Source organism: Pyxicephalus adspersus, chromosome 1 (genome assembly GCF_032062135.1).
Source record: "Pyxicephalus adspersus chromosome 1, UCB_Pads_2.0, whole genome shotgun sequence".
In the NCBI taxonomy this organism is placed as follows: Eukaryota; Metazoa; Chordata; class Amphibia; order Anura; family Pyxicephalidae; genus Pyxicephalus; species Pyxicephalus adspersus.
The window spans coordinates 151839587-151861687 of NC_092858.1; the positions used below are offsets into that span (position 1 = coordinate 151839587).

Genomic DNA, 22101 nt, shown 5'->3' on the forward strand with positions numbered 1-22101 from the left:
TCAAATACTGTTGTTCTAATGAACTGCTGGTTAATGGAGCTTAAAGAAGCACCACAAGAATCTAGTTGGGGAAACAGTTTTAGTAACATTTTCTCCATGGATAGTAGCCTAAGAGTAAAAGAAATGCTTTCACAAGCAAGAAATTAAAAAACTTTGAATGGTTAGGCACAAGCTAAAACTTTTCAGACATGTTGGCTCCGGGACTCCTGAGAATTTTCCATACCTGGCATACAACACAAACAGTAATGAAACTTGGGTAAGCCATTTTCCTTTTGTAATGCTAAAATGTTGTTTAATTGTAAATTCCTATAACTGCAGGAATTTCAGGAAAATGATCTCACGGCTGGAGTAATGTATATTATTGCAGTGCAGTGTAGAGATTCCAGCTGTCAGGCAGCCTGTTCACATCACATAAGGGCAGGTGCTTTTATTATTACCAGATGAAGATCTGTCAGGGTGATTCACCCTCTGATTTATGCTGCGATTTACATGCCAGGGTGGCAGCTGTCACTTTTCCCGTCACCTCAGGGAATGATGTTATATATGTATTGTTGTAGCATAATGCATTTAGGTCACGTTACCCCAAGGGATAAAGAAGATGGATTGGTGTCTCGGCAAAGCATTGCCTTTAATTTGTTGTCATGTTCCTTTTTTTTTATCATAGACTTTACTTATCACCAGCTGTTCATAATACAATGGGAACTTGTAACAAATGTAAACTTTAAAGAAGAATTAAAGTTATATTATAAAAAATACTTACGTAAAATTTTATAGCAGAAAAGACAATGTTAGGCTCCTTTGCCATACAAACTTTTTAAAAAAACTTTCCTGCTATGAATTGTATTATAAATTGAATTCTGCTGAATAAAATGGAGCTGGGTGTTGACATGATGATTGATGACATCTATGACCAACCAATGTCTGAAGATAGATAAAACCTGGAAGAAGCCAATGGGATGCCCACAGCAGTTACAGGGCAACAAAGAGGAGTGCCAAGTGTTGCACTCTAGGAGGTAAATCTGCAACAATGTGCATTTTGATTATGCTGCACATACCTGCACATTTTTGCAAGAGCTCTGGGGATCCAAAGTAACACATTTCAACATTAAAGTGTATTTTACCCATCAAACATTTACCTTTGTTGGCTTATTTTGGTCTGTTAGGTATGCTATTAAAAGTCATTTATCAGTCTGTCCTCTCTTCTCCAATAAACAGAACAGTGTGTAAAGCAATTGTTCAAACTGTCACTGGAAATGATCACAAAGATCAATTCCAGTGCCAATCCACTGAATTCTAGCAAATGCCTGTGCAGGGCTTTATGTTTATTAGCAGAAACACAGACCTAGGCATTTATCATGTGATTTCTGCTTAATGGAATATTACATTACATGAATGTGTGTTGGGGTGCACGGACTGTATTTCAGTTAGAAGTACTCTGTATTACTGAATACACATGCAGGACTTGATGCAGAGTATGCCATAGGCTTACTGATAGATCCACTCGTATTCCCTGACTAGAAGTAATTCTTTTGTCACACATTCTGCCCCGGGGGCTTTAGCTGTAAACCAGATGGTGATTTCCTGGTGCAGTGTATTTTGTAAGCAGGCTAGATAATCTAATCATACTTTGATGGTGTCATCCAGATACTGCTTTGGTGATGTAATGTCATTATTCTTCACATGTGGCACACAGCTATGAATTAGCAGTTCCAGCACCTGCATTTCATCATTGTCTCTGACCCAGTATACAGCATGGTGTGTGTCCTCCTTTTTTATATTATACAGATGATACAGTAACAGATGAGCCTTTGGAGCTAGAGGTGCTTTATATCAACACCATGCTATTAGCGATAGTTTCACTCATCAGATTCTAAACTCCCTTGTGTTCCTGCAGTACATTTACAGTACTTTTCAGACCACAGCACGGGAGAACAAAAGGGACCTCACAAACACATTAGCATTTAACACTAATTATAATTGTTTTCAAACCAACATTCACACAACTTTATAATTGAATTTAATGAACAAAATGTGAATCTTGGGTGAAAACATTTATAAATAGATCACTTATGGTTTGGAACTTGTCAGGTTTAATATTTTTGTCTGTGTCCCCTCTCTGGAGCTGCTCCATTTGTAGCTGTTGACCATCGTCTTCAGAGATGGAAAATTCAAAATGAACAGAGGGTAAGTGGAAATCCAATGAGGAGACAAGTTCTGGTGACTGTCTAAAGCTATTTAAAAAATGAAAGCACAATGAAACCTGGAACCAGCAGCCACAGGGAAGCTGGGGTGTGCGAGGTATCCTGGGATTCTATGCTGCACAGCTCAGTGATCTTTACTATAAAGTTAGCAATCAGATAGGTTAGTATCTTTTATTGCAGAAGGGACATCAGTCTTTCTGCAATAAAGCCCTGCCTAAGGGCAAAAACTTTAAAGTGGAACTTTAGATCCACCTTAAGATTTTCATTGCCCAAAACGAATGTTTGCGATCATATCAGGTGAAAATCTAGCATGCTCCCTCAATGTCATGTTACTGTTCTATCCTTCACAATTACTTAATGTCAAACTGCAAAAATTGTTTTTGTTTCCAATATGAAGGAGGATGCAGTGGAGTTGCCTCCTGCTTGTCCCTACCATTCTGGAGCTGTATGTACAGAGCTTATTTGTAAAGGCTGGTGGTGATCACTAACAGGGGCACCAAATGAATGTCTGTAAGGGGGCTGTAGGTAAACTTTCCCTTGTTTTGGTAATAAACAGAATGTAAAGGGAAAATTCTCCGAAGGTGGATAGTAAGCAAAATCTACTAACAAAGGTTTTAACCATTCATTTTTTAAAATAGGGTTTACTGTGGATACATTTTCACTTACAAGTTCTATCTAAAAAGCTGAAAACACAGCTGCAAACATGTACATGGTAGTGGTTTTGATTGGCAAAGGATATGGCATTAATACAGTCAGCTTAACACCCTGAGTGTAACATAATGAGGGTGACAACTCTTTTCAAAATCTGCAGACTTCTAACACTGAACTGAACACTTCCTGCTTCTTGGAATACTGGTGAATCTAAACACCCTGGAAAGGCGCATTGTGACATATTTCTACACTTTTTATTTACCTGACCTGACCATCAGTTTCTCAAGAAGACACCAGTACTGCAAGCCTTATGACAGATTTTGCTGCACCCAATTGCAAGCAATAAAAAGGAATTAAATTAATTGTAAACTTGTTCCAAAACCAATATTTTAGTTGTGTGGTTGCTGGCAAGTTGAAAAGCATGCTTAATATATCTGAATTTTTTTTAGTTGTGAGAAAATATGTAGTTCCTTCCAACTTTAATAATCGTTTAAACTGAGCGCTGGAAGACAAAAATCTTTACCCTTACAGAGGGTCCCCCAACCCACTGAAGGGGTAAACAGTTCAAATTGGTTTGAGGATGTTGGATAAGGTCATACCTGCCTTATTTCTTGCACCCATAACCATCTTTTATTGCAACCGGTCCACTAAAGCCTGTTGGCTCTGTTGTCTTATCAGTTGCAGCTAAATAGCAGAATGTCAATTACCTGCCCACAACAAAAATGCTGGACCAGAGGAGAACTGTGTCTTTTTGTGCATTTACCTGCAAGGTCTACTTGGGAAACAAATTCAACCTGAAAAAACACATCTGCCCTATTTTTGGGTAATATAGCCCACCTCAAGATTCAGCTATGCATTGTGGTGTGTTTCTTTACTCTGTATATGTGAACCAGGATGGCATTTAAAATGAATAGCACCACAAAGAACATATACCACCAGTACTTGCTGTGTTGCATGTGCACTTTAACACATGCAAACTACCATTATCTCTTGAAAAATTATTAGAACAGGCTTCAGAAGTTAGTACACATCTTGCATTATATTCCTTCTTTGACCATATAATGATGTTGCATGACAGAGCCGTGAGTCAGAAGCTGTCGCAGCCCTCACATTACACAAGTCTAATGCAGAAAGGCCTTATATGGGAACATTTCAAGGAATTTTCTTGAAAAACTTACGCCATAGCTATATTTATCATTTTACTTTTGTGTTTCAATGAATGTTTTGATAAATTCAGGCTGAGCAGAAAAAGTCTGTACATGGGAATTGTGGAAGTACAAAGTAGAAAGTGTTTTTCTTAGCAAAGTTCCTGCCAGACCATCTGAAGTGCAGCTGGTAGAGCTTTGAGGGATGTTCTGATTCTCAGCTGGTTGGCTGCTCTCTTGTTTCTGGTACACTTCATCTCCGGAGTATTGAAGCATCAAATATACATTTTTTTTTACTTGGCTTAATAATCTCCTTGACCCACTTTGATGGAAACACTTCTCTTGTTTCCTGTGACATGTTTGTGTAAATTCAGGAGGTGCAGGGCCTTTTAATGCGTTCCCATCTTAAAATGTCATATAGTTAGTTGTTGAGTCTCCAGTAAACAAAAATTTTGGCTCTATGATTAAAAAACCCAAATTTGACAAGAGAATGTAGAACACTGTGGCTAAGCTCCTTTCCTGTATTTCTCCTGTCAAGGTCAATATTTCTTCCTTCAACCTATACCTAAAAATATTTTAAGGATGCTTCCTGGTAACTTTTCCACCATAGGTGGGATTCTTATTACTCACTGGGTGACAGACAGTATAGTCCGTTGTCATATGAAAATAATGCAAAGCGCAGCTATTGCTTTGTAAGACTTCTGTACAGAGCCATTCCGGAATGCAAACCTAGCATTCAATTGGACACCTTTGGGGAAAAGGCCCAAGATGCCTCCCCCCGCTTTGTAAAGGCTACTGTCTACTTTTGAATGGTATATGGCCAAGTTTTAGTTGAAGTGATAAAGTACTAAAGTGCAATATTACTTAAACCTTCCAACATTTGGAGATGGGTAAGATTTGTTTTACCTTAAGGCAATGGACACCCCCCTGCCATCTCCTCATTTTGCTTTCTGTAAAGATTAAATACAAAAGAAAATGATTGGTTGAGCTAACAAGAGCTTTTCCTTTATATTATCCTTCCAAAAATAAATTAGTGTAATGTAGAGGCTGGGAAAAAGGTTTAATGCAAAATAATACTTGTTAATCGTTAAGTAATACATTTCCTTAGAAATATGTTTCCACCCAAAACAAGGGACTTGAGGAGGACAATGGGACTTGGCTTGGAAAAGAGAGACTGTTCCCCAAGTCATGGACAGTTGGAAGGTATGATATTACTGGTCATTCCTTTTTAGTTGCTGTTAGTTAAACCTTGACTAGCATTCCTCTCCACGGAGTAATGTCATTCCACACATGCTAGGTACTCACGACACTGGATCACAGCAGCTAAGAACCCCAGCTAAGGCTTAACTACAACGGATGGCCGGACACTTGTTGGCCAGATGGCCAAACTATGACTCTTATACATTATTTAAATGCTGTATTCTGTACAGCCGTACTCTTCATTTCACATTTCCTTTTTCAGTATGTCATTCCGTACAGATACCACACGGCTTATGAGGCATTTCAGGGCTGTGAAGATCTAAATGGGATAGTTTGAGGTTTTTGTGTGAACTATCAAGGGCTCCTATTTAGGTTCTGCCCAGGATCACTGTAGCTGTTTGTTATGTGTCTAATTACCATGGGATAGAACTGAATGTTAGCATTGTATATATGGGAGCAAAAGCAGTCCTCATTCAGCACTTATGCTGTGTGTGTGTCTGTGTGCACTATGGTCGCATTGACAGTCTTTTCCTTCCTAGTGAGCTGGCCAATATAGAGAAATCTGTGCTGCAAAGTTATCGGGGACAGATGCTGCAGATGTTAACCATTATAACATCTTTCAGTGCAAAGGGGTGCAAACAGTTGCTCCCTGGTGATGAAGCAGCTCAATGTATTTCTTGTTCTCAAGGGCAAACCTGTATAAATCTTGTTGCCTGGTGGGGGATGGCAATAAAAACAAATCTGCATGCAGCAATTACAGGGTGATTTCATTTCTGTATATAATCTAAGAAAAGACATAAAAATGCTCTTTCTAGGAATGTATGTGCAAAAAACTTCTGACAAAAATATGCAGGAAAAAACACAAACCTAATGCTTAGGTTGCTTATGAAAGCTCACGGAGGCTCGTACATTCGTACAGTTTATCGCGTGTCATTTTTGAGCTTTGCTGGTGTCACATTTTCTGAAGAGGAAGCCTGTTTGTACAGTGGGACGTCTGTCTGCTGCTGCCAGATTGGAAGACTTGAGTCACCCCTAGCTGGTCTGCCATGGGATGAGCCCAACTCCGAACCTCTTCTGAAAAGCCTGACATCCTATATTTAAAGGGACAGATTACCAAGTGGTAAAAAAGTGTAATGTAGATCATGGAAATGTGGGAAAGATAGTCAGAAGTGAAAGGAGTGATATTTCCCACCACACAGTTACATTCCTGCTCAGAAATACTATACACTATGGAATACATAGAAAGATGAGCAGATGTACTGCCTTTCATTGGAAATGGGTTTAGGTTTGCTGGGGTCTTAAAGTTGTTTTTAAATGGTTACTTTAAGACTTTGTGGTATGGTCTGTTAGCAAAGCAATGCTTTTGGACATACAGTAGTTCACAATTTATACTGATTTTGAAGGGTCGGTGTATAGATTGTTTGCAGAGCATAATGCTAAATTTGATACATTTGCAGTTACCAATCATAGAACAATGTCAAAATACACCCAGATTGCTATTTTCCACTTTTGGTTACCCAGTAGCTTGTTTGTAGTACGTAGCTTTTTCAGTATTATGTCTATCTGTCTAATCTTTAACACCATGGATTTACAAAGCTCAAAAACAAAGCCTTAACCCTTGAAGGGCCATTGAAAGGTTGCAGTTCTCCCCTAATATCCACAAGTATTAACAAGCGCAGATCTCAGCATTGCTTCCCAATATTTTAGAAGACACTTTTTAGCCCACAGTCCAAAATTGATTTTTCATAAAACTTTGTTTGCCTTGCAGATTGAAATAGCTATCACACTCCCCAAAAGTGAACTGGTAAGAGTGTGTGGTCATTTTGAGCGACACAACCATCTTTGCCTTTTTCTAAGCAAAGTTCAGACTCTTATCTTGTATCAGATAAATCAGCTCCTCACCCAGATATCGGTCTGCTCTAATTGGCTAATATACCAGACTGGACCTTCCTCAGAGGAACTATGTAGATGGTTTTGTATCTCCGTGTTTGTACTAAGGTCTTCCTCACATGTGTCTGATTCACTGGTACTTGTAAGTGTATTTGTGGTGTGTCAGTTGTCTGAGTAGATGACACTTTAGTCACTGTCTAGCTAGGCACTGATAAAAGTCTCCGATTGCTGCTTCCCAGTTTTTGATGATGAAATACACCCATCTGAAGCTTTTATTTGTGCCGCCATCTGTAATTATCTATAGTATAGCACTGTCCTTCACTGAAATTATTCTCTGAACAATACATCATAGTCAAAGCCTATTAATCAGCTCTCATTATTTTCTCTTATGTGTTTGAAAGAAAAACTAAGGGATGGTCAAAGACTCCATAAAACAGTGTCTATTAGAACTAACTTGTTTTCTTAGGAGTTCCAGCAATTTTTTTTTTTACCCTAACATAAATCGTTGCCTTTTCTGCTGGGAGGTTAATTTGTTCCTGTCCAGTGTTTTGTTTAGTCTGCCCAAGAACAATAGTATGGAGTGCTGTAGTCTGCTGACTTTTTTTTAGGGCCCTCCACTTTCTACAGAAGTCATTCTGACTTATTAAATAAAGGGCAGTAACCTATAGTAACCATCTTCTAAGTGATCTGAATACAGTAGATCTGGTTGCTATAGACTACTGCCCATTGCACCTCCTCACTGTTCCTTTATATCACAATATTGGATAAGCCAGAAAAAGTTTACAACTTAAGTTCAGATGTTCCCTTTAATCTCTGGACAGATCCAGTAACTGCATACCAGACACTAATTTTCTGAAGAAGACACGTGCCTGAATGACAGCAATCTGAAAGTTTCCTGCAGCGAGCGCCAATGCTTTTGTAACTTCAGAACTCTCGTTATTACACAAGTGCAAACTTTTGGAACAACCATGCACACGAAGATCTATTGTCAGAATCAACAAAAGATTGGAGGACTGCTTATTCTCACTAAACACACCACAGCAGACTGTAAAGCCGTCACTACAACCATTAACCATTCAGTACTTTGATTAAGGTATAGCCTTTTGTATTCCTTGATTGCCATGAAGAGTAGCAATCTTTGTCCTAGAAATGTCCTCTAAAACAGACTGATCATTTCATGAAATTACTCTTGTTCTGTACATTTGATTGATCTATTTTATATTTCAGATTTCTGTGTTCATTTTTTGTTTTTTGAAGAGTCGCAATACAGTAAAAAAAAAAAAAAAGTATAATCCATTAAGAAATATGCATGGAAGAGCAAAGATATACTGGGTGAATTTTTTTTTTCCATAAATTGACCCAGTAAGCACTCAGTCGCATATCTCATGGTGATTCTCCAATCTATTGCATTGCTTACAGACATTGTGCAGTCTACGTCAGCCTATCCTGCCACCGGTCCCCCTCGCACGGCATGACTGTCCCATGTGAATATTGCCATCACAACATTTTTTTTCTGCCAATATTTATTTTCCTAATGCGGTGCACATGGCATGTCCAAGAATCTGAACTTTAGAAAAATGCTGACCTCTCTTCTTTTTTTTTTTTTTACCAGCACAGTCAGACTTTTCGACCTGCCATGGTGAAATTTTTATCTGTGTTAAGCAAACCAACGCTTAGGTTAAAAACATGTGACTGAAGAATGCTACAGAATGCCCTATGGAACATGCGTGTCACACACTGTAACCTCTGAGGACCCTGGCCAGACTGCCTGCTGCTTCCCCCCCAGTAAGACCCCCAGTCTTATCCGCGCTCTTTAACATATGTGTGAAGGAACACAGCACATTACATTACCATATGTCACATTCTAGCTTCTGTCTTTTTATGTTCTGCATTCCTGGTCTGCAGTTACTTATTAAAAAAATATATATATAGATAGATAGATAGATACATCCTGTTCAATGATGTTTTAGAATGCATTAAAGTTTCTATAAAAGTTTCAAACTTTTTTAAACTTTTCAAACACTATCAAACAGTTTCAAACTTTCACTGAACATTAAAAACTTCATAATGACTCAAAATCCACATATATGTATGCATAGGCGTGTTCATTTTAGATACAAACTGTTGCCTCATTCTTTTTCTAAACTTATATCATGCAAATATCTTTTTTTTTATTTAGATAATAAATAAAATGCATCTATTGGCCAACAGAGGCTGTCCCCCCTTCCAGGCTCTTACCTGGGGTCTTCCAGCTGTGGATCTCGGATGCAGCAGCTGCTGTCCCATAGAGGGACAATCTTCTTGGAGAGGCAGAGTTCTCCCAGGCATGAGATGTGAGCATTCCAGTAGAAACTGCAAACAATGAAAGATAGCCTCTGTGCTTGTCCCAAGCCTATAGAGCATTACGTCACTGCACTGCCATATATGGAGCTCTGCTGTACAGGCATGCTGGGCTCTGACTACAGCACTTTAATGCTAGCCAGAACTTTGAAAGTTTATTAATGTGTTCTGGCTCCAGCTGAAGTTCAAGACTGTGTGAAATATTTCATTTGTCTCTGCAGCTCAGGACAGAACAAGAATGTGCGGAAGGCTTGGATTACAGCAACTCCAGCTTTGTTACCGATAATAAAGTCAATCAGAGTTATTAGCTATTTATGCCCCTTTTTTGCAGGAATTAACAATGGGTTTCTTTTGGCGTTAAAAGAAATCTGATTGCAGCTGTTTTTATTTATTTGTGGCAGATATAATAGGGATCAGAAGAACTTAAGGTTTTGATTACTTTGACTGTTTACTAAAAGAAGAATATCCCTAACTTACTGTTTGTATGACAACAGGACAAGTAAGGAGGGAATTGGGTACTGAGAAACATAAAAGCACCAACAGGGATAAAAATTAGGATGCTTTACCCTTTACTCCAAAAAACAAAAACAAAAATGTCATTACCCGCTTGTTTTTATCCTAATATTGATGATAATCTGTTCTGCAAGTGACAGAAGTTGTAACAAACTATAAAACACTATCAGGGGTACTTGAGCAGTTGCAGCAACTTTTTCTTTTTGTATTGGGGGAAGAGGAAGATTTATATAATTTATGTAAAGAATACTACTGTAGGTAATTGTAAGCACCCCTAAATAGTGCATTCACCCCTTAAAATTATCGGAATATAGAAATCACTTCTAGACAAACCCTCTGTATAAAATAAAGCCTGTGTCATAATATCCGCCCCCTGAACATTCTGTATCTTGTTTGGAAATGGAAGCTGCAATGTTTTACCTAAGCGCCTGTGGAAGACAGGACTGGTAGGGCATCTTAGTGAATTAAAGCCCAATTCCTGGATGCTTTTAAAGGGACCCATGCAGTGGGATTCCCCATGCACTGTGTGATGTACATTCTTGTTTGACTTGAGAGGGGTGATGGATCAGGGACAATTAGTTATTTTATTCCTTGCTTCTGCAGGCTTCTGGGTGAGGACAGTCAATTGCGTATGTAGTGCAAGGGGAGCACCACTGCATTTAAAAGCAGTCAAGAGTTGGGCGTTAAGTGATTATTGTTCTTTGAGCACCATTATATTTGATAAGGTACTTTGACTAGCAAATGTAAATCAGTTCTACATTGCCTGTTACTACTGCTACACTGCCTGCTGGGCTTCATTTTTAATGCACAATGGGGTAAATCTACCTGATTATATTGCGTTCAGATTCAACTAAAAAATGCACAAAAGTGATTTAAAAAATAAATAAAACTTACTATTTAGTACACTATAAAACAATGCTGATATTTTAAATGTAGCATTAGGAGTCTGTCACTGTAATCATTTGGAGTGTGGCTGTCTTTTTAGATTGCGTGTTTTACCATGAAGGCCGTCCTACCCTTGTTTGCATACTTACCATGTCTGTGACCTCTTATAGACTTGTGGTGGAATACCATGTTTGGCCACTACCAGGCGCATTGCAAACTGTGGCAAACTATACTGCAGGTCAGTTCATTTGCATGTGTTGCTCTATCATTTACAGTGGCGGTTCAGTTCCAAACATTTTGCTTCCAGAAACCAAACTGCAACTCCACTGCAAAACAAATGCTTGTACAGTGGTTCCCAACCTATTGGGGGAGGTTGGAAGTGCGCTGAACATGCAATATAATGCTGTGGTTTAGTCTGAAATGGTCCTAACAATCCTGCATTAAATAATCCTGGCTCTAAAAAAAAAATAATTGCATCCTATTAGTTTTCTTGGATCCCTCGCAGTATTAGGCAATCAAAGAGGTTAAACAATTTGAATAAAATATACATGGGCATTGGAGCATTTTTAGGGCTTTAGATCTTTCGTTTCACTGGAAATCTTTGACATCTCCATGGCATAAGATGATCGGCTGTATATTTTTGAGCCCACTGAATGCCTTCTTCCAATGTCTATGACAGGTCTTCCTTAAAGGCTCCTTTTATGATCAGTCCTGACTTTTCCTATAGAGAAGAAAGACTGTGCTCTGAAGGATATGGATTTCTTTCTGTGACTTTCTGTTTCTGTAGAGGGGGCTCCCAGGAGGATAGTATTTTATTTCCTGATGATGTAACTACACAACAATTCTCCAAGTGATGATGGGAAGGCCAGATGAAACCGATTTCTCTTTTGTTCAGCATTTTGGCTTTCTTTTTTGGTACAGAATGCCGAAAGAGACTTGTACTGAAAATGTGCCTGTTTCTGAGAAGTTTGTAGATCTTTGTGAACAGGGGAGTTTAATGAAGCATTTTTTCCTCATGTTTTATTTAAACATTTGGTTTAAAATGAAAGAACAGAATTCTGTATTGAAACATCAGTACACGCATTGCATATTTAGAAGTATACACATTGTAATCATTCTGTTGATCCCCATAACAAATTACAGTTAGGAATATAAAATGTCACTATATATTGCAGGATTAAGAGATATACATTATGAGAGCTGTAAAAATGTGCTGACATTAAACTTACCAAAAGGAAAATGTAGCATACAGATGATTTCATAGTGTGCTACTCCTTTACTGTCCAATCAGCAGATATGGATGTCTCTTGACCTAGCTGTGCTTCTAATGCAGTAGAAATAGATGATTTGGCTGTGCTATCTGGCAGAGTTGCTTGGATTACAAAACTGGCTGTACAAATCCTTTGACAGGTATACAAATGGTCTTATATATGTGTTTTCTATGTTTACTTAGCTGCCTGTCCAGCATTCATCTTTGAGTTGTTTTTGGTTGCTAAATTCCTTGTCTCCTTATTCAACACAATACTGAAAACCAATCAACTGCAAAAAAGCTTCCAGCATAAGGGGTCCTGGCTACAGTTACCAAAACGGAATATTATTTGCATGGTATTTTTATTTTAACTATAGTTTCATAGCATACATATTCTTAGAATGAATTGTCAACTAACCAAAACTGACCAAACTGACCTGTAGATGTAGGACTTTAATAGGTAGTAAAACCTTTGATGGAACAGAGACTGATAGGACTAAAACCTTTGGTGGAACAGAGACTGATGGGAAAGGTTCTTTTTACTTAGTAAAGCATTTAAGGATATGTTGGTGCTATATGGATAATCAAATGCATTTTTATAGGAGTTTTACATGCCCCATATAAGCTGATCATCAATACAAAAGAAGAAATGAAAATCACAAAATCCTCGCTAAAAGCAATTAAAGTGGAATTGTAAAAGAACTGTAAAACTGCTTTTGTGCACATTTTTGCCATGTTTAGGCTACTAACCCACATTCTGTGCACCAAACTTGTACATAACTTCAAATAATATGGACAGGCACTTGGCAAGGATTTGTAATTTCTCCTAGCACTGCTTCAGCAAAATTGACACAACAGTCCTTCTTTAGTCCTTGAGTCACCATTTAATGGTAGACCTGCAATAGCCATGAAGAATGCACATTTATATCCAGTGCCTGCGTGTACCTAACATGTCAGTTACTTCTGGTTTTTGTGATTTGTCAATGTTCAGTCACCTTGGATAAACCATGCAGACTTTTGTTTTCAGTTAAGTGCTATGTAAAACGGAAAACAAACAATGCTGGGTTAATAGTTAACATTCATGTGGCATGGGAGGTTAAATCTACATGGAGAATTATTGGTTCTGCTCTGAAGGACACAGTTAACCAGGAGCCAAAGGTCAGACTTTGTGGTGGCGATAGGGCCTGAGTCCAACAGTTATGAGTAGTATTGTGTAACACCACATACTTTCTTTTTATTTGATAATTTCCTTGCTTGTGTTCTGGAGGAATGTATGTAGCTCCCATTACTTCACTTACCCAGGATGATGAGTTTTTAAAAGGAAAGTGGATAGAAATATGGGGGCTGCAAAAAAAATGTACGAGAATGCACAACTGATATTGTATACCGTTCATTAGTCCATCACTCTACCCAACAAATCCATAAATGATACATTTATTTAAGTTATACCTTTCTGTAATGTATAGGGAGAGGCTAAATATGTCAAAAGATGTTTGTGTTCCATGGCTTATATTTTCTATGCCAATCTCAAGCAAGTTAGAAGACAAATTCTCAAATAACTGTTCCACATAGAGAATTTTAGAGTGTGTTACATCTCATTATAGATCACTCAAAAGAATTGACTCCCTACAGTTTTGGTCGTACTGAGCAGAGGAATCATAAGGAAAAATGGTCTTGTTCTTTCTCTGGGTTCTTTTCTCTGGACAGCTAGCAAAAACTGCCATACAAAGTGCCTGGCACAAACCTTTAATGGAGGACATTGATCAACTTTGTCTAGCTTCTCACAGGACATGTACACTTTATATTGACCCCTCCCTTTCCCCTGCATTCTATAAGGATAAATTGAAACTTTCCTCTTGGAGTTTTGCACTGTCATGCAGATGAGTCCTCAGCACAACTTGTTCCCTCAGTAAAATTTACAACTGACTTTGTAAATCACATTGTGCCCTGAGCAATGTCTACAACACTAATGACTCTACATCTTTCTTACATTTCTCAGTATGAGCACTAGATTTTTGCCATAGCCTTTCTATTACTGCATTAGTTGCTGGTCTTTTCTTGCCCCCACCCATCAGTCCGCACTCCTTCCACACTACATTTTCTGGCAGCCTCCACCACCTTTATCACTACTATATGTGGCAGCTCGCTCCCCCACTGTAGATCTCCCTCGGGGTCCACAGAACATTCTGTGGTAGGTACCCCCCTCCATCAACACCATATTTCCTGAAAGCTGTTTGGTTACCATGATCAATATATTCAGTAGAACCTTCACCCCCACCATTTACACTTGCTATCAACTCTTTCCTCACCATCCTCTTGCTAGAAAGAGATATCTAGTTAAAAAATGTTCTCTTTCTTCGGAATTCCCCATTCATTTATGGCATTAGAATAATTTTCAGATAAAATCTCAAGTTTAAATTAGGGTTTCATCTAGTCGCAGCGCCTTACACAACAGTTTAGACTGTTATAATGCTTCCTTTTCCTCAAAATAGATGAAAATGGGAAACTATTACAGTTTTTTTCCACTAAAGAAGCCAGAAGCCCTAAATAAGGATCTGCATCGTGTTGTGCCAGCTTGTATATTTCATGCGTTGGATCCCACAGGTCACCTTGGGACAGTGAGTACACGCAGGGTCATGTGTTGGGATGTAAAGAGTACAGATGTGCCTTCTTCACCACATTGGAATGAGTTAGACCAGCTCGCTAGTTAAACTACTCGGTGGCTGCTATCAGCAAATAGTTTTGATGACATCAACCTTGTGTTACCATTTCCTTCTCTTATCTGACACAATGTACCCCATGCTGAGGAACGTTACAGCTTTCTTTTAACACTTTCATTTAAATGTAGTTCTCAAATAGCCACAAAGTATATAAATTTACTTTGTATACATTGAATGCCATTACATGCCCAGCTGCTCTGGGTTACCTAAAAATAAAAAGTGCAGCAGGGGTTGGATATTATTATTATTTCACAGTATTTATAAAGAGCCAACATTTTACACAGCGCAGTAACCACTGAGCCACCTTTGCCGCTGGATATAAAACTAATTACCCTGCACAAGAGAATTAAGCAGCAGCGTTTGTTTTTTTTTTTTTACAGGAATCCCTTGCACAAAGGCAAAGCACACAAAAAGAATAGACATACTCCTTGTATTTAGACAATATTAAAATATCCTCAACCTATATCATACCAAACACTCACACGACAAACCTTAACCTCTGAGTAGGTGTTAAAGGGGGTAAGACGTGGGGAGGTTCTAAACATCTTTTACGTATAATTTCACTTTCAAACCTCCCCCCTTGCTATTTTTGTAATCCCTCCTGCCAAAATACAAAACTTCTGACCAGAATGATTGTTGTTGTTTCCTTATGGGAGAACCCAGAAGATTTCCTCTTGATTGTTTTCCCTCTCCATAAAACAAAAAAAAATAAAACGGTGGTCTGCACATTGTTCTTTCATTCCACTGTCTCTTAAACTGATCACTTTCCAGCGACAATTATTGCACATCTGTTTCGGGCTTTGCTGTGAACTGCAAGAGGCTGATAGAAAGTCAAGTTCAAGTGTTGCACATTTTCATTAAAAAAGAATGGAAACAGAGCTGCAATTATTTGTCTTTTTTGGAGTTTTTGTTGTTATTATCCAGTTTTCATAAAGCCCCAGCATATTATGCAGGGCTTTAGGAATTATAAAGTCATGTCACTAGCTGTCCCTTGAAGGAGCTCACAATCTAATGTCTCTACCAAAGGCATGTGTCATTACCACAGTCTAAGGCAGACATGGGCAAACTACGGATCGTGAGCCAAATACGGCCCTTTTGGGCTTTTTAATCTGGCCCATCAAACATTGGTACAAATTTTGTCCACTGGCTAAAAAGGGTGACCAACAACATTGTTCCTATTGAAATGGAATGCAATTTAAATGTATGTTTTCTTTTACTTTTAGTTAACAGCTTTTACACGTAGTTTATATAAGTTCATACAAACATTCTCCATTCATCTGATACTGGCCTGGCCTATTTGTCAAATTTTAAAGCTCATTGTGGCCCCTGAACCAACAAGTTTGCCCACCCCTAGTCTAAGGGCAGCTTTGAGGGGAAGCCAATTAACCTAACTGCTTGTTTTTGCAATGTGGGAGGAAACCAGAGTACCCAGATGAAACCCACCCAAACACAGGGAGAACTTGCAAACTCCATGCAGATAGAGCCCTGGCTGTGATTCAAACCTGGTACCTAGTGCTGCAAAGGCCTGAGTGCTAACCACTGAGCCACCGTGCTGCCTTGTGTGTGGAATTACTTGGACTGACATTGAGAAATAAATTCTCTGTTTTAAATTATAGTTATGGTTTTCCTAATATGTAGCTTTTTATTTTTCTGCTTTGCAAATAAGAAGGCAGTGTTAAACATCTAAAGTTTTGGGGTTGTTTTTTCACTATTATTATCCATTGGTTTTTGTCTTTGTATGGCAATAATAATATTTTGCTAATGAATCCCTTCTAGAGTCCCAGTAGAAAAATAATTTTTTTGGGTGGTTTTTGGATTGAAAAGTTTAAGCTGCAGAGTGATTGAAGAATGGCTACTTATTTTAATATTGTTGTACAATAAAAAGGAACCACCGGATTCGGAACACACCAGAGAACATCTCTGTTTAGCCGTCAAACTGGATTTTTTTTTTAATGTTGAAACGAAAACTTTATGAGATTATAGTCTGGTGTGTAATGTTCGTCATTCCTCAAAATAATAGTAAAAAAAAAGCTCTAGCCACAACTGCAGAGAAGACAAGGCAATCATCGCTGCTTTGCCTCCTACACTACTAAACAAAGCTTTGTTTCCCTAGCAACTAATAACAGGGTTTCTGTGCTTTTACTTAAAAACAGAAGAGTGCAGTGATTTTGGTAAAAAAGTGAAACTTCAGAATTTTCTAATTACAGAGATGGACAGAAAAGCAAGGCTACTCAAACCTTTACTAACCCAGAAGGTTGTCATAGAATTAACTTCATTTAAATCTTTATCAGTAGTAAAAAAGTGTGGCCGCCACTCCGCTTCGCACCATAATATTTTTAATCTACGTAATACCTAGGATGTGCATAGATGACACCCTGGAAACATTTTTACTGGCAAGAGTGTTGGAAGATGATGGTATTTAAAAGTACATAGCTTAATAGTAATTACAGTAGTAAAAATGAAATGCTTGCTTTAAGTATTTTTTAAGCTCAGTGGATGGCCACGTAGCCTCTGCAGCTTCCTTTAAAGACACATTGGGCCTTGTTTATTAAAAACTCTGCAAGACTAGAGAAGATGTGTGAGCCTGGGTGGTCCAGCCAACCTGGAATAGATTTACTAAAATCATTTGCTAAAATTTGACAAAGGTTTTCAAGCATGGGAATTTTCCATTCCAGGTTTGCTGGATCACACAAACTCACCAATGATAGTCTTTTACAGCCTTGGAGTGCTTTGATAAATCAGGCCTGTTAATAAATATGAAAGATGATCAGACTTTTGGTCATTGCTTTTGAAAATGTGGATAAAACATAAACTTTGGGCAAAAATAAAACTTTACGTTAAATATATTTCTCAATAGCCCCAAGGCCACACTTGGCACACTGTACAGTGGGCAGAGCTGTTGGAGGATTACAACAATTCCACATATTGCAGACTGCATGAAAAAAACTACACGAGGAGGCGGGTACAAGACCAGTCATCGTACTCCAGGAGAAGAAGCAGCAGTGACTGGTCATAGTACAGGAAGCCCCTGCACAAAGGCAAGGTTTCACACTGGCCTACTGCACAAAGCTGGAATAAATACACAAAAAAGTATTGGCATGTCTTTTGCACTTGATTTTCCTGAAGTTTAATTTAACTGTAACTACTAGTTACAGGATACTATATAGTGATTCTCCAATACTGCAGAACAGCAGCTTATTTACATATGAATATACTCTGTGCTGGAAACATGCTAGACTGGCACTTTTAGTCTTTTAGTCTTGCCAACATGCATACTACAATACACTCTTCAGACATATATACCTTGTACTAGCTACCATTGAAAGAATGGATGTGTTTAAAGAGGGAGATTTCCTCCACTTCCTGTCCTACTAACAAGGATTGCACTAAATCTGCAACACAGACGGGCATAGAATGTCTTAAAATGTCTTTCTATGTTGCTGTTGGACATTTCCTCTCCCTTTCTGTTAAAAAAAAAAAAACATGAGGACAGAAGGGGGAAATAACTTTCCAAATGTCAATAAGAATCCAACAAGGGCTATCATTCCTACTTACTATACTGTACCAAAAAAAAAGTTTTGAACAGACAAATCTTATTTTTAAGCTAAACTTTCATGCAGATAACCCAATGCATCAACCATTACAATTGTGCATTTATATAAAAAAATGTAATTTATATTCAGCTAGTATCTGAATGTGTTAGTGTTAGTTTCTAGCAATCAGATATGTGTTTCAGGCACATATTTGGCTGTTTGTCTAAAATTTAAGAATTTATTCAGTGATGTTTCCCAGAAAACATTTGTTTTAATATGGTTTAATTGGCCATAATTTTCTAAATTTGCCATGTATTCTATTTTAATTTGAAGTTGTTGGGGAATATGGAACATTGGTCATTTTTCTATGAGAACCTTTGTGGTTTGATGGTTTCCAGCTGTATTAGTGTCTTGCAGCACCACGGTCTTTGATATTTCACACAGGACCCCTTCTGTATTGTGCTGCATGTTACCAATTCTTTTGGGTACTACAATGTGCAGCATGCAGTAGGTACAGGCAGGTACAGACTAAATGGTTTAGCCTGTTGCGAGTTACACCAAAGATTCTGGAGAGACCACATATTTGCTTTTAAGATAGTGGACCTGATCCAAGGCTGGAGAAGATACACTTTCATGCGTGAACTAGTGTGATCAGGCCCAGTGAATTAGAATGTGTAGTGTAGGGTAAAAATTGCAGGATTTATCAACATTAGTAAACACATCATTTCCACTTTTAGCTTTAGGTGTCTTTATTCTTTTTTGCCTCTTTTAGACATATCGTCTAAAACCATGCAGTCAGCTATTCCTGAGCACCCTAATATGCACCCAGGAGCAGTTTTTAGCAATAACTGCAGATGAACATTATGTCATGCGGATGAGTGTGGTTCCGGCATGGTTCACTGCACAGGAGTTATGTGCCATCTCCAGTCCTCTAGAAACAAACTCAACAGGACTGTGTTCAACCACAGCTGTATTGGAATGCATCTAACATAAGCTACATGTTGCATCCAAGAACCATATCATATACCACTATGTTAAAAAAAAAAAAAAAAAGGTTCCCAACTGCTTCTATACATTAGAATGGGGGTGGTGGGAGCACAGTTTAGCAGGCTGTGCTGAAGACTACAATGTAACTTTGTCTTTAGAAAAAAATCTCTTTAAATATTTGCATTACAAGACCACGGTATTGATACATCCTCTTGAGCTTGCTTGCATTAGAATGGTATAAATGTCACATGTGATTCTTTTTAGGGTACTGTGAACACAGGACATCTATAACACTCAGTGGAAGAATGGTAGCCACCCTAGAAATAAACCACATTTTTGACGTTTGGCGTCACCCTATTTATTCACAAACTGATGAGTTACTCAATAACCGACTCGCGAAGTGGGGGAGCATCACAGATCGAATATGAGCCACATGATATGGATAATACAGTAGGAGATATCAAGCTTTGCATTCCTTCAATTTTCTTTTTTTATCCTATTCCAAGTAGAGCTATCATGTTGCTTATCTAATAATCTTCTCCAGATGTATGTACCTGTTCTCCAGATTGGATGCGACTATGAACCAATAATGCTGTGACTGGGGATATGGAGCCCTCATTAAACATGGCTTTTGCTTATAAGGAACACTAATCCTATAACTGCACTTTTATTTAATCTGGAGAAATTTTACTGACAGCTGAATCCTAGATTTATTATGCTAAACCAAAAATGTGTTTGGTCTGTTTTGTTCCATTACAAAATAGAGATGAGGTAGTGTGCTCTGGTTTTTGTAACTTTTTTCCCTATGTTAGACTGCGTGTAAACTTAAAGTGGACCAGTCACCTATATGCCTATTATCAAGATTTATCTCATCAAGTTGCTTTCTTGTAAATGGATCACTTTGAATTTTCTGAAGTTTTCTGACAGATTGGATAGGATCTACAACACAAAAAGCTTTGTACTTGATCTGATTCAATTCCCTTTGTTAGAGGTAGAAAATAAATGTACCAGGTGCAGGATTTTACACAGTTACTCATATTGACTGAGCCCACACCCACTGCTGATTACATTTTTCTTGCATGTCAGTAGGTGCACAGCTCGACCAGATCAAAACGTATAATTTGCATTACTTGTGGGCAGGCCATGGACATGTAACTACATTACATGCACACTTGTTTGAAAGTTTTTTAAAAATGTTTAAAAATTAAAATGTCTATAGATGGACCATACTCACACTTTTTTGTAGCCCTGAAGAAGGGGATATCAGCCCCTGAAACATGCTGGATGTGTTATGGTATTTTAACCCAAATGAAAACACTTGTTTGTAGTTACGTGTGCTCTACATTCTTTTTATATAATATATGTCAAATGTTTATTATTAATAGAAAATGCTTTATTTGAATAAATATAATAGGTATTTTACCTAGGTTCAATCAGCAAATGTTTTCAATTTTAGTAAACTTTCATGCATTGTCTAGCCTCCCATTATTCTCAAAAAAAATTACCCGGTCCTTTGTTTATAAAGATTGAGTTTCCATGATCTAGTGGTAACAATAGAAGCAGCTAGAGTGCCAACTATAAACTATTTTCATTATATATACAATAAAATGAGCACTTTGTGTTTAATTACCTAAGATTTGAACAAATCATATTTTAATAGCAGGCAGGCTGATAAGAGAATACCAATAAAGTAAATAAGCAAAGTAGAAAATAATGCCCACTAAATGGGTCAAATAAGCTTGCACATTACACAAAATCTAATTTTTACTTTTTAAGTAGGATCAATTATGTGTGCCCATGTGGCATCTAAAATAGGATGGACAATAGATGCAGGACTAGATTTCCCAGCTTTAACAAGAGAAGGTGGAACTTGAAGTCACAGAAAGCAGGCAGGGGGTCAACTATAAGACCTCAATCTGTTGAATGAATTTAAAAGGTATGAAAGGTCCTGTAGGTACTCAGCTACAGATAGACACAGGTACACAATGGGTTTTTTAAATTTGTAAAGTCAACTTCCAAACGTCAAAATTAAATAACTTTTAGACCTATTAACACGATTTTTTGGGAATTTGCCTTGTTGAATTATGGCTTTAGTTGTACTTTTATTAACATTTTAAGAATATACAGATTTAAGGTAGGTACATTGGTATTAAGGTAGGTGCAGTTTAGTTTGTTCTGCAAAACAAAAGAAAAGAACTCAGATCTCTTTGTCTAATTCCAAACTTGTGACTCCAAAATACAAAAGACCTCCTATGGGCAATAGATTCATATTATGTACTTCCCATCGCACAGGTTGAAAGAAGCAAGTCTTATACTTTGGGTAAATACAAAATGGTAAACAGATTTTTTTTTTGTGTCATTTAGGTTCTTGGTGCATGACTGGTTTACTATTAGCAAGGTTGGCTTTCAGTGTATCAGTGTTAATGAATCAGCAATAGAACCCTGGCACCTATGGCCATTAGCAAATAGCTAAATCTGGAGGAGGTACAAGAAGGTTTGCCAGCTGAACAAACTGGAGTACTATGATATGTACCAAGTGGAAAACGATCAACTAGATATCAGTTGTCCTTGTGCAAACTAAATTTCATTACATTACAATAACATTTTTAGCTGGTATTATGCAAATCAGCTCACCTTCTGGGTCATATGGGAATCATCTATACAAATTTAATATTTTTCTGGCATTCTGCTGTGCATGTCTTTGCATATTTTGTATTAGGTAACCATGTTGCTTGAAATGGGTATGCTAGGAAGTAAAGGTGGCATAGTGATGATGAAGGTCTGTTT

At 37.9% G+C, this 22101-nt stretch overlaps 2 protein-coding genes and 2 long non-coding RNA genes across 4 annotated transcripts in view; 2 read left to right on the plus strand and 2 right to left on the minus strand.

The window, feature by feature from the left end:
* The window catches only part of CMSS1 (cms1 ribosomal small subunit homolog), a 203814-nt gene that overhangs the window by 26393 nt on the left and 155320 nt on the right, over positions 1-22101 (plus strand). The window lies entirely within an intron of this gene.
* FILIP1L (filamin A interacting protein 1 like) overlaps positions 1-22101 on the minus strand; it is a 178198-nt gene that overhangs the window by 20815 nt on the left and 135282 nt on the right. The window lies entirely within an intron of this gene.
* Positions 4997-9622, minus strand: LOC140344449 (uncharacterized). Its single transcript, XR_011923562.1, has 2 exons — positions 9326-9622; positions 4997-6288 (listed from the first exon to the last, which is right to left on the minus strand). It is a non-coding gene; the product is annotated as an uncharacterized lncRNA (long non-coding RNA).
* Positions 7885-9405, plus strand: LOC140344456 (uncharacterized). Its single transcript, XR_011923568.1, has 3 exons — positions 7885-8180; positions 8705-8872; positions 9267-9405. It is a non-coding gene; the product is annotated as an uncharacterized lncRNA (long non-coding RNA).